Source organism: Triturus cristatus, chromosome 3_2, assembly GCF_964204655.1.
Source record: "Triturus cristatus chromosome 3_2, aTriCri1.1, whole genome shotgun sequence".
NCBI classification, from domain to species: Eukaryota; Metazoa; Chordata; class Amphibia; order Caudata; family Salamandridae; genus Triturus; species Triturus cristatus.
Genome location: NC_140584.1, coordinates 423,216,195 through 423,229,572, shown reverse-complemented (window position 1 = coordinate 423,229,572; position 13,378 = coordinate 423,216,195). Strand labels below are relative to the sequence as shown.

General features: G+C 42.2%; 1 protein-coding gene across 2 annotated transcripts in view; it reads left to right on the top strand.

Annotated features, from left to right (window-relative positions):
- The window catches only part of LOC146857480 (gap junction alpha-4 protein-like), a 112,234-nt gene that overhangs the window by 70,241 nt on the left and 28,615 nt on the right, over nucleotides 1-13,378 (top strand). Inside the window, exon 2 of one of the 2 annotated variants that reach the window (XM_085648020.1) lies at nucleotides 5,891-5,920. The exons of the other annotated variant lie outside the window; for it this stretch is intronic. The gene's annotated coding sequence lies outside the window, so the exon portion shown is untranslated. The remainder of the gene's footprint in view (nucleotides 1-5,890; nucleotides 5,921-13,378) is intronic. 2 annotated transcript variants of the gene reach the window in all.

The following is a 13,378-nucleotide window of genomic DNA, read 5'->3' as shown; positions in this document are numbered from 1 at the left end:
ATCAGCGTGGCCCTACTCTCACTGCCCTCACCCTGCTCCGCTCCGCCTCTTCCTGCCGGGCAGGCCTCTCCTTACTCCTCCCACTACGCTCCACCCTCGCAACCACTAGACCACCTCATATCTCTACAAAATGCAAACATGTTTAGTGGAAAGCATGGGGCTTTGTGACCTACTTAACTCTGCGAAATTGAATGAGCCGCCCCAGCCCCCAGACTGCAGAGAGACGTTTCATAGGCTGTCAACTCAACACACAATATAACAAAGTGGAGCATAAGCAGAAACGTATTTAAATGAGCACCCTGACAGGCAGGTAGATTTTGCAGGGCGCACAGATGAATGAGTTCACGAGAAGACATTACAGAAATCCCCGAAAAAATATAGCTAGCACTACTAAGTACGTGCAGGTACCTTATGGAAACGGAAACGCACATTTTAAATTGAAGCACGGTGAAAAGACCGTAATAAAAAAAAACATAATGAATTCGGTCTATGCCACACACAATGTAAGAGAGAACCAGGGTATAAATGCTCGAGTTTCAAGCACTGCACCGGCGCATTAAGAAGGGTTCTGTGCGCTTCTTTTTCCCATGCATAAACTAAACAAATCTGAGTGCATATAGGCTATAGACAGCAGATCTCAGAAACCGGGAGAGTCTATTATTGCCTGACCGTCAATGACGCCTCTGCTGTCTGCATTCTATGCAGGTCAGTTGTTTTTTACAAGTTAATGTATTTGCCAAAGTCCGAAAAAAGAAACACGCAGACCACTTCTACATCAGCGCAAATATATATATATATATCCTGATCCAGCCCTTGATGTGTAACCGGATACCTTTTACACAAAGACAAATGTTAAAAGTAGTGCAAAGCAGAGACACCAAAGCATGAAAGTTTTAACCTGAGTATTTTATTTAAAAAATACTATGAGAATTAAAAAAAATAAAGCGCAAGTAAACAGCCCATGAACCCCAATAACACTGTGTAGAAATCCTAGGAAAAAGACAGGAATAAAAAAAGTGCATGTATTCTTCTGTCTCTGGATGGGAACTTTAAAAAGGATGTGGACAGCACACACATTTTAGAATGAAACCAAAAGGTATGCGACAATTCATGTAAAATAGTTCCCGAAGAAAATGCGGAGAAGAGGGCGAATTGTGCACAGAATGGCAGTGAAAGACTAAAAAAGGTTTCACTATAGATTGCTTACTGATTTAGCAACAGCAAGCAGTCTTCGAACACTAACAATAAACAAGCCCAATCCCCCTTAAAATCTAGCCCAAAACTAATACCTTACCAAAAGAAACCCAACAAAAGATTGACGGTCTACATCCAAAAGTGAAAAAAGGCAAACAAAAACAAGTCCAATCCCCCTTTAAAAGGAAGCCCAAAATCAAACCAATATCCTACCAAAAAATCCTATCTGGTCGACTCCGAAAATTGCAAAAAGACAAATTATCGGTCTCGCGACTGATGAATGGTATCAGTGATGTGCGCTCTTTGTGAGTGCGTGCTGGGGGAAGACCATGTGTGCACAGAAAGTGCGCATGCTACAGGGAACAATGATTGTAACATGAAAAATATGAAAGTGGGCACTGTGCCAAAACCTAAAGCACGGCACCTGTTTACACGACAATTTATATAAAGAAACGCCTTAGGTGGAGTAAAGTTTAAACACTAGTGTTGAGGTAATGCACAACGTTATCATAGCTGTTAGTGAAAATGTTGCACTGCAACATGGCCTTTTCTTTAGGCCCAACCACTCTTAAAAGGAAGCCCAAAACCAAACCAATGTCCTACCAAAAAAGCATAACTGTTAGTCAACTTTGAAAACTGCAAAAAAAAAAAAAAAGCAATGGAGCAGGAGGCAGCGCTAACACAGCTGTGGTATTAAGAGGAGGTGGGAGGGAGTAATGCTTTATTTAAATGTAAGCAGCTATAGTGCCAAAGCTGAACACAGGCAAGCAGTAACGGCGCGTGAAACCTTGAAAAAATAGTCGCCCAAAAAACGGACAAAGAACCAAAGTGTAATGAAACAGTACTTTGTCCCTGCTCCGTAGGATGAACAGAAGAGGAAAAAGGAGGGACAAAGAGGCAGGACTGACCCCAAGCAAGAATTTTTCAAGGACACTAACCTAGACAAATGAAGCAATTGGTGGTGTTGAACTCCGCACACCATATACAACAGGTCACTAAGCGACCACACAAGCTCTGCCTAATCTCGACCTAAAAATAAAATGGGCCCATGCACTGATCTGTCAGAGCAGCCATGCTGACTCTACCTACGTACCTAGTAAGTCAGCCAGACAGGGCACCCTGTGCCCTTTGGGTAAAGCCTTTGAAGATCAGCCGAAGCTTTGCAGCAGCGCACTGCCTACTTACACTCACGCCTTGTCCCATGCAGACAGGCAATCCATGAGGAATATGAAGATTTAGTTTTGATTCAAATTTGCTGTACTCTTTGCTATCAAATTCTTCAATATGTATGCATGTGCACAGATTCCTGCTTCACCCCACTTCATCCCCTGTTTATTTCACATTGGAGTGAGACCCACATCTTATCTATTTTACATGTGAGGACCTTATGGCAAATGGTTTAATTCCAACATTCTGTTATCTGCTCCCTGGGGGTGGGGAGAGGAGGGTTGTGCTTCCCATTTCTAGCTTTCAGCTCCCTGTAGATAGGGTGCCAAGAAATACCCTTCGATCCTCTTTTAAATAATTTGTTTTAAAAAGGGCATGTCCACCATGGCAGACTTGGCAGTTAGCGGAGTCTGACACCTACTAACTGACTTAGTCAAGCCTGTATCTATGCTCTGAGATCCTAAAGTGATGAGACCCTCCCAAATCATATATTTCAATGAGTCCAACTGATTATAACTCTGACAATAAGGGATCAAATTGGGGGAACTCTAATGGATTTGAGTTGCCAAACAATATAAAAAGGTGGGCTAGAGCCACTGACTGAGTCCCCCCCCCCAAAAAAATGTATTCATTATTTTACATCTCTGATAAACTTGGAGAGCAATCATGTCCATTCCTGCAAGGCTTCACTCTTCTTTTAGTTCATCAAGTGGTTCTGCATCATGCACTCATGAAAGAAGTCATGCAAAACTAGTGTTTAGCTGCAGTTATTTGAAAAATGTTCTACTACAAGGTGGATTGAAATCCCTCTAAATTCATTAAATGGTTTAACGTTAACTCCATTTACAGGTCTCTATTGGTAGCAGCTTCACTCCGACCCTGTTTGCTTTCATCAATCCTGGATTAATGCTAGGTTGTCCCAAAGCCGGGCCATCTCCTAGAGTTGGAGGATCCTAAACATCGTGGCGATTGAACACATTTTTGTCAACATACTGACAAGCATTCTGAACGCTTTTTTTTTTTTTTTTTTTAAGAACTTGAAAGCAAATTTACACAACACATGCTGTCCAACCATTACATGTCTATCTATATCACTTACCCATACAAGATTAAGCAGTCTATGCACCTAACCCAGTGAGGTACATGTGAAATATTTCTTTACATCGGGCAGAGCCCAGTTTCTGCAGAACAAAGGGCAGTCATTTTTTTCTTTCTAATAACACAACTCTACCCCAGTAAACTATTTTATAGATTAATTCAAGAAGTTAAAGCGTTTAGACAGGAAACCTGGAAATGACTTAGAGTAATAATCATTGAGGTATTGTAATCATTTTAACAAGGTTAACTCGTCTTGTGATTTTAAATGTTAGCCTATTCTATGATCTGAATAGGTTTTTTAGCATGTGCTGGTTGAGTGGTGGGATATAATGCAACTCCATCAATTTGCCAAGATTCATGTTAATTTGTAGACCAGTGCAGAATTCCAATGACGCCAGAGTAATCTAAGAACTTTTTGTAATTCTGCTGTACTCTTTGACCCGGAATTGCTGATTAATTATACAATTACTCCTACTCGCATAGTTAAGAGTAATTTGGGAGGGGGGGAATCCTATAGCGAGAGAACATTTAACAAGTGCAAGTGGCCGCTCATGTTCGCTATTTATGTAATGCTGCATTTAGCGTCCATTTTGGATGCAATGGTGCATTTTGCTATAAGAAAATGGCACTAAATGCTGGTAGTAAGTTCGGGGAAAAATCCTACTCCAAGTGCACGTTTAGCAAGCAGCTTGTCATGCAGGCATTTCATTTTCTGTTGCGTTTAGCACCATTTCTTACTGCAAAATGAATTCTTGAATCCATTTTTGTTGTGAAGGGGCATTTTGGCACCTAAGAAATAGCACTAAACACAATTATTCTTTTTGTATAATTCAAGCATAATCTTGTGTAATTATTAGGTAACACTGAATTACATGAGAAACACTTACCCCCTATTAATTTGTATGCCAAAATATTTTTTTATTGTTTATTTATTTGTAAAGTTTTATATAGCACAGACGTGATCTTTGAGAGTATCGCACACTTTCCAAATGGTCAGGAAAAAGAAATGGGAAGAGCAAAACAACATAATGCTCAAGAACTGTACAGGATGTAGCTTCACCCAGGTGAAGGACGCAACCACCATAGGGACCATGCTGACAAATCAACGAGCAAGATCATAATCTGAGAATAATAAACATGGGTATAGACACCTCACCATATTGTGACCAGGAGAGTAGAGTACATGGGTTCTAGGTCAGAAATTTGCTCATCAATAACACTACCTTTTTTTAATACAGCAGTTGAGGATTTCGGTAGCCAGGGAGTTCAAAATTCTCGGGGCAATTCCTGAGCAGGCTCAGCTCTAGGTTTTCTTTTTATAAAATGTGTGTGGTTTGAGCAATACGGTTCTGGTGCTTCTAGAGGGTCTACAATCTCCAGCCAGCACAAGGTTTGTGTGCGAGGTACCTCACAGGTGTTGAACTGTAGAGCTTTATAGGCAATGCAGCCAATTTGTAGCTGTATTGTTACCTCGTATGGTATCCAGTTTAAAGATTTCAAATCAGGAGTGATGTGGTTAGTTTCTTTTTGATCCTGTGATGAGCCTTGCAGCAGAGTTAAGATATGCCCTTAGTAGAGCCCACTAGTATCTAGGGAGGCTACATAGGGTTGCACTTCCATAGTCCAACCTGGAAATCACTAGAGCTTCAACAGCTTATTTGAAATCGAGAGGGAGGAAGGGTTTTATTTTTCTTAAGATGTTCATTTGGAAGTTTTCTCCTTTGGATGTACTGATGAGCTCCTGCATGTTAAGGTTCTTGTCTAGTGCTATTCCCAGTGATCTCTTGGAATGTATAATGTGTGGTAAACAGTTAAGAGCTGGTGGTTGTTTCATGCATTTATTTGATAATGGATGACTGTTTGGGTTGGGCGATTAGATGGAATTCCATTGTGAAAGGTTTATTTTGAGGTTGTTACAGATAGCCAGGTTTGGCTTTTTGTAGAGTTATATTGAGAGACCTGATCTCTTCAGGGGAGGAGATTTTCAGGTATAGTTGGGTTTCATCGCCATACATGTGAAAGTGGATGTTGGATAATATCAGAACTTCAGTTAAAGGCTTGATTAACAGGTTGAAGAGTGGGCGAGACTGTGGACCCCTTAAGTTACCAGTGAGGAATTGGACAAGGACTTATTAACCCTGATTCTTTTAGTATCATACAGGGACATTAGTGTTACTACTTAGCTCTAAAGGCATATTGTTGGGGTTCAGTCTTAAAAGGAATAATTTTATAGGCCAAAATGACAGAAGTGATTTGAGATTTACAGCTCTCTGTACATTGGGGTGTTGCATCTGGCTCAGACCAATCTTGGCATGGAGTTCCTGTTCCTCAAGGTGATCGCAAATCCATGAGGACACATTTATTTTAATTCACTGTCATTCAGTAAGTGTCACTCGCCCTGATTGTTTTTTTGTTTTTTTTATCTTCCCAGGAGGACAAATTCCAAGCACTGGTTTAATAGGTATGGCAAGGGGAATTCTTGATATCCGTGAACAATTGTTAAATTCTTCATATTGAAAGAAAAACTGCCCGCATTGCTAGACTGTTCTGTGGTACTGAATGCTGTAAATAATGTGCTGTTGTGCAAGCAGTTGAACAGTTGCTCGGTAAAGGGGTAAAGTCCAGGGCCTGGATTCATTCGGTTTTGGAGGGCCAACCTCAGGAGACCATGGGCATTTTTCGACAGTTTTTGCGTATCTGAAGTGCTGTATCCTTCAAGCACCACCTTGTCCACTTTTGAAAACCTACCTTGTTTCCCTTGCAAAGATCATCTCAATGCCTTATTTGCAGTTTCAGATGTCCGAACACGATAATCTCATCCAGTGGATCTTGGGGATACTGTGCAGGATCAATGTTCCATTACTGATTGCGTACAGGATGACAAAACGTCTTCTGCCTAAATGCTGAGAAGACAGGCCTTCATTTACGGCAAGGCTGACTCCTCTCCACTTTGCTTTGCCTGGTCTGCATCTTTGGAACTTCCTCCTCCAGCAGTAAAATTAGCAATTCACTCTGATGTTCTATTTGACTGTAGTCTTCATTTGACCACTAGGTCCTTGGCAATGAAAAATACCAATTTTTACCGAAAATCTAAAACCTTGGCTTTTGTTTGACCTCCACATCATTAATACAATCATTTCTGGCCCTTGTTGTCCAAAGATTGTTCTACTTCGATGTAATGCATGTCTCTAACAACAAAATGTTCTGATGTTCTGGTTGAAAAGCCATGCTATTAGGTATATATTTGGTTTAAACAAGAGCTCATGCTACTGCTCTTTGATCTCCGTTCAGCTGGACTTTCAAAGGAACATGAAAATCTAAGTCGTGCGTATGTGGTGTGCAAAAATCATGCACCTTCTCCCTTCCACCCCATGTATTTATTGAATCAATTAGACATTCAGTAACATTCCGGGACCCTGGAGTTTGCTACAGATCATAAATTAGTTATCCCCACAAGACACACAGGTGTTGTGGCAAAGTAAAAAAGTACCTTGTGTGGCAGATTGGTAATAAGTGACGTCATCAGCAGTCCATTGCGGGGGCGCGCGAGTTATAGTTAGCTGAACTAACTATGTGAGTTGGGCTCTGCTCCTTTAGCCATTGACATTACTTGAGACCTTGTTAATAGCATTTTCGAACGGCCAAAAAGAGTATTTCCTTTTGTCTCCCTATCTGATGTTTTGGGGCATCCTCCCAGAAGTACGTCCATAGCCCCATATTAGCTCCAAAATAACACATATGCAACATGGGGTGCAGAGGGGTCCACATTCACTCCCTCTCACATATGTGCATAGATACGCTCGTGTGATGCCAGGCCTACTTTTCACCTGGGCTTATCCATCCATACTAGTCAAGCTGGAGTTGCCTTCATTAAGTTGTGGTTTTATCTGTGGGTGCCTGTCCTTGAGGATATGGAAGCAGACCGTGCCATGGATGAGATTTAGAGGAATCTTGCCATTAAGTGACTTTCATTTGGAGAGGCAAAAGAAAGATTGGTTTCCCATCAAAGGAATGCATGATCATTAAAGTCAACAGCTAGTAGTGAAGGGTATGAAAGGAGCGGGCTGCTTTGACAAGAGAATGTAGCACTGTACCACTCTATTAGACCTGGCACCCTTGGAGTGGTTTTCCCCCTAACGTTTTGCCTTCAAACCTCCTGTTTTGCTGACTTTGTTTTTGCTTGTCTTAGGCCTCTGTTTACTTTGCCACTGCTAACACGAGGTACAGAGTTGTGCTCTCTCACTAAAACATGATAGAATTGGTTTATTCTCAATGGGCATATTTTATTTACTTGTAAGACCCTAGTAAAGGGGTGCTACAGAAATGCTACTAGCGGGCCTGCAACACTGAAGGTGCCATCCACTTAAGCAGGCCTTTAAGCATCTCAGGCCAGCCATTGCAGGCTGTGTGTGCTCTTTAAAACTGCCATTCCGACCTTACTTTTTAATGCATATCACCCCTGAGGTAGGTCCTGGATAGCCCAGATGGCAGGGTACAGTGTATTTAAAAAGCAGGACATGTACTTTTTTTAAATTTTTTTTTTTTTTTTTTTTTAACATGTCTTGGTAATGAAAAACGTACATTTGTTTCTCACTACTACAAGGCCTACCTCTTAATGGGATATCTTTCGAGTTAGCTCACTATATATAATAAGCTGTAGCTTCCAAATGGGAACAGGTAACCAGTTCATGTTGGGTGTCTTAGGAATTGTATTGAAAAATCCTATTTATGGTAAAGTTCAATTTTAAATTACAATGTTGAAAATGTCAATTTTAGAGAGTTGGCATTTTCCCGTCTTAGCCTTTTAGTTCCTGCACCCTGTCTCTGGGGTAACATGACTGGGTTTAGTTGGCAGTTGGGCTTAGTGTATTCCTCCTAGACAGCCACACACAATACATAGCTTAGGTGCGCCTTGATGGGCCATCATTGACAGGATGGGAGGATAGAGCTAGGCAGACCCTACTTACACCTGAATAGATTGTTTCCTGCCTCCACACAAAGGGCTGCATACCCACTTTAGTTTGTCTAGAGCCAGGGCAGGGGATGCAGGGAACCTGTGCACTTCAAAGGGAAACCTCTAGAAGCTTCTCCTACTTCAAAGTAGGCACCTGGTATAATGATTGGAACTCAGACATCAACTCTTTAGTACACGTCTGGTCCTGTGGACTCTGCCAGGAAGAAGGACAGCAGTGCTCCTGAAAGTATTGCTACTCTGAATGACTGCTGCACGCTTGCCTGGGTGAGAAGGGCTGGACCTGCATCTGTTGAACCTAGGACTACCAAAGTGACTTCATGGGCTATTTGGCTGGCCTCTTGACTAGAGCCTCCGGGACAAAAGGCTCCAACAACCTTAAACCCAGCACCTTGACTCTGCCATCTGAGAGTCCTGTCCTCCTAAGTGGTGCCAACCTAGTCCTGAACCCCTGGAAGTAAGCCATAAGGGGCTATGCCAAGCCCAGCTGTGGTCCCCATCGGAACCGTTTGAAGTGACCTTAAGTCCTTCAAATCTTCACTGCACAGCTGCGAGGTTCAACGGAACTGATGCAAAGCACCGCCACATATCTTCATTGGAACCAACGCATGATGACACAAAGCAATTCTGAACAGATGGCACACCAGAATTTAAGACTCTGTTCAGCATGCCTAACTTAGTGCCTGTAGCTCTTCCCCACACCATCGCACACAGCCGTTAACTTGTGACTTTGTCCTATTCCAGCACCACTAGATAGCAGCGAGTGGCACTTTGGGCTTTTTGGCACGATTTTCACTTAAATCTTTAAAATTGCATATATTTGGCTCTACGTATGGAATTTTTTTTAGTTTTGGTCTAGTCTTGTATACAAATGTTTGCTCTATTTTCTAACTTGGTGTGGGGTTTTCCTTATTGTGTTTTTACTTTCTTACTGTTTGAAGTGCTGCTTAAAAACTTCACACATTGCTTCCAACTTAACCCTGACTGCTCCATGTCAAGCAACCAGAGGGATGAGCAAAAGTTAATTTGGGGGTTGCTGTGCCTCAACCTGACACGGAATGTGGTTGTTGCTTGAGTAGGGCTTATCCCCTTCTTCCCTCCAACCAACCAGTAACTCAATTTCTCTGACACCCCTCCTTCACCTGCGTTCTATGTTAAAAGCAGGAAAATGTAGGACTGACAGAATGGGGAAATGGTGCCCTAAGTTATGGTAGGTGATTACCAGTGTTTTATTAATGTACATAGCTGAACGACATTGTAGAAGAAAGTAGGCACTGGGCAGTTTAAGAAAGAAGCAAAAATGGATCTAGCAAAGCGTGGCAATGGTGACTGCATGTGGTAAATTCCAGGCAAAACAAATTAATTACATTTGTGTTGTCTACTACAAAGTGGAGAGAATCAGACCCAGAGGGCCCAGACATAATCAGAAAACGGAATGGCATTTCTGGGCAGTAAGCAGGACCTCGATGGCAGTCACATTGAGTATGAATAATCAAGGATTGCAAAGCCACAATCCTCTTGTTGCTCATGTGATTCATTCAGCTCGTGTACATACAGTAAACAGTACATTGCACTATGGAACTTACACCTGTTTTTGCTCCATTGTAATTAATACCTCAATGCTTCAAAACACTTAGACTCATGTTTTTTTCTCCATGTTAGAGCATTGAATATTTTCTGCTTGAGCCAGTCTCGTACATGCAAAAATCACGAACACATGTGAAATGGTGATAACGGTGCACATTGCTTAACTCTAAATAAGGCTATTGTACAGTATTGCACTTCTGTAGTGTGCTTGACCAAGGTTAGTGTTCCAGCAGCTTAGATGCATGTTTCTAGGCAACAGAACACTGTTATGTAATCAAATGCAAAAAGAACAAATGACTGACGGATTGCTGAACAATGTCAAACATTCACCCCAGTACAGAGATCTGGGACTAAATATATTGTTTTGCTCACCATGCCGTTGCAGTTTGGACCCAGCCATATGCAAATCAGTCGACCCTGCTCCCCATGGGAACACTCCAGTCTGAACTGGGAGGCCAGATCCATCCAGGACCGTAAACCTGTATCCTAGGACTAGTTTTGGGGTATCGCCCCCTCATCAGCCAAGCTAGCTTCACTACAGTGGCGAGCACAGAACCCATGTCAAAGCATACCCATCGCACTGAAGAGGACAAATGCAAAAAGAACAAATGATGGACAGAATGCTGAACAGTGTCAAACATTCACCCCAGTACAGTGATCTGATGGAAGGTGACAGTGAAATTCAACCAAGAGAATCCTTACAAAAGCATAAGTGCAAGGAAAGTATTGAGAACCCAGGGAGGGGAGAGGGGAAGGGAGAGATCGAGACAAGGACACCTCATTGTGTTGAATAGGGAGAGCAATGGGTGGGATTTGTTTTGACTTTTATTATTTCCTAATAATTCTGTTCCTGCTACGCATTTGAAACGGACTTGTGCTTTTCTGAAATATGCTTACTTTCACAAGGCACTATGTGTTGGTTTGCATCTCTTTCTGTTTATAGAACTCAATAAAAAGATTTCTTAAAAAAAAAAAAAAATAAGTGCAAGGGAATTAGAATAACACGCACCATTCATTTCAGGAGTGGGAGGCGAAGTTTCAAAATAACTGAACAATTAAACAAGCATTTGCAATGCAATAGGTCTCGCATTTACGCGAGTTTGAGCTATTGGCATTGTAAATGACAATGCTTCTTATTTATGTTTTGTTGTTTAAAACATAAATAAAACGCATTGTCCTTTTACAATGCCAATAACTTAAACTCGCGTAAAAGCGAGACCTATTGCATTGCAAATGCTTGTGTCTATGGTTTACACACAGCTGCATGTGCATACGTTGCTTCTCAAGGTGCCATCTTAAAACTTTTCCTGATGGCTGCAACCGTCCAAACCATACGAAATAACAAACACATGGCACACTTTCGCCTTAAAGGAGGCATAAAGCCCATGCAGGCGAAACAGACCTGTAAAGGCATGACATATTCAAGTATCGACATGGAGAGAGAAGGCATAGACGGCGGGCGGGCTGCGGGGACGGGGGGGATACGGGGAGGGAGAAGGCACAACAATGGGAGGAATGGGGTAAAATAGGCACCAGAGCACGTCTTACCTGCAGCAAGAGAAAGTGAGCGTGTTTATGCTATGAAGGTTACAAAGCCGATAGCAAGTTAGGCGGCACAATAATAAATAAAAAAATAACGTGGCAAGATAACACAACAATACAAAAACTAGTTTTATTTTATTTATTATTGTCCCGCCTAACTTGCGATTGGCTTTTGTAATCTTCATACCATAAATACGATCTAAGGTTACAAAGACCGATCGCAAGTTAGGCGGCACAATAATAAATAAAAAATAACGTGGCGAGATAACACAACAATAAAGTATATTGCGAAATAATAAATCAAAATAAAACAGCATACACACGATGCGAAATACTAAGCAAAATAAAACAGCATAAGTACTATCTAAGTTTACAAAGGGAGATCGCAAGTTAGGCGGTACAATAATAAATACAAACAAGCTCGCGCGGCAGCAGGGGGAGGAGCGTGCGCGGCAGCAGAGTGGAGGAGGGGGACCTGCGCGATTTACTTGCAGGAGCGATAATTGCTACCATATGGTGGCACTCGCTCCCGCAAGTGAATCTCCACATGTGCACGCGTTGCCATTGAAGGCAAGGGAACGCGTGCACGGTTGTGGGTGAAAAAGGGGACCGATGGCTAAAGGTCTCCTCCTAGGCAGCGCATGAACGCTGCTTAGGCGTGACACATACAAATTTATGGTTACTAGCTTTCAGGGCAACACAGCCGTCCGTCAGTTTTACCACTACTACAACAGATGTCCCCTTTCAAGCAATGGTAGTTTGACAGCCGATAGGTACTACATTATGTAAGTAAATTTCAGTTTGGCAACTTGTAGAAAAGGGAATGAGTAACAGAACTTTGAGATGTGCACAAAGGTTAGGGAGTTTCATGTCCCAGCACTGTGGTCAGAAATGCAGAGAACCTATCGTTATATGCATATGTCCCACGTAAAACTATAACAGATCTTAACCCCATGATACTCTGTGGCAGGGGGGCTACTTAAGGCAACATAAGAAAGCGGTCTCCCAAAAAATCCTCCACACCAGCTCGCCTGCCTAAGTTTCTCAAAGATAAAGTAGCAGTAATGGAATAGAAACAAAAGGTCAGGCCTGGTAGGGGTGAAAGGTTAGTGAAAAGATTTTTTTTTAAGGGCGGAAGCGCGAATGGAAAGAATGACAAAGGATCGGTGTGGGCCCTAAGCCAAGAACACTACACAGGGGGAAGCACAACACGTTGTGTTTTGGTTTCTTAAGTTTATTTATGTAAACTACCATCATGGGTTTCATTCTAGCAGGGGTTTTGCACCAACGAGTATTTTCTTCCCGTTTTGAAAAGAGGCTTTTAAAAAAAAATTTTTTTTATATTGGTCCACTTTTGTATGCACTCCTGAAAAGAGTAACTATTGCTCCAAAGGGAGAGGGTGGCAAATACCGTTAGCCCCAAAATCATCCCCTGGGCTGTTCTCAAACGTGGGCGCAAACGTACTCAAAGTATGTTTTTACAAGTGTTCCATTTGAGTGTTCTAGTCTGCGCTTGTGTTGTGATGTGTACAGCAGGGAGAAAGGGGCTGGATCCAGGGCAGCCCCAGGGCGGTGCAACCGGTGCCACAGCACCGGGTGCCACTGTACAGGGTGCTGACTTCACATGGGGGGGCCTGTTTGCTAGTTTATATTGTGCTTAAAAGCACCTCCTGCCACGTTCCTGGACTCCAGCAATTTTCAGGCAACAATTAATATGTCAAAACTCCGGTGATTAATGTTCTTCCTGGCAAGATCAGAGTTTTTTCTAGTAGAAGTTTTGACTTGTGGAAGTTTTGATTCATGGTAAGGGAGCGCAGA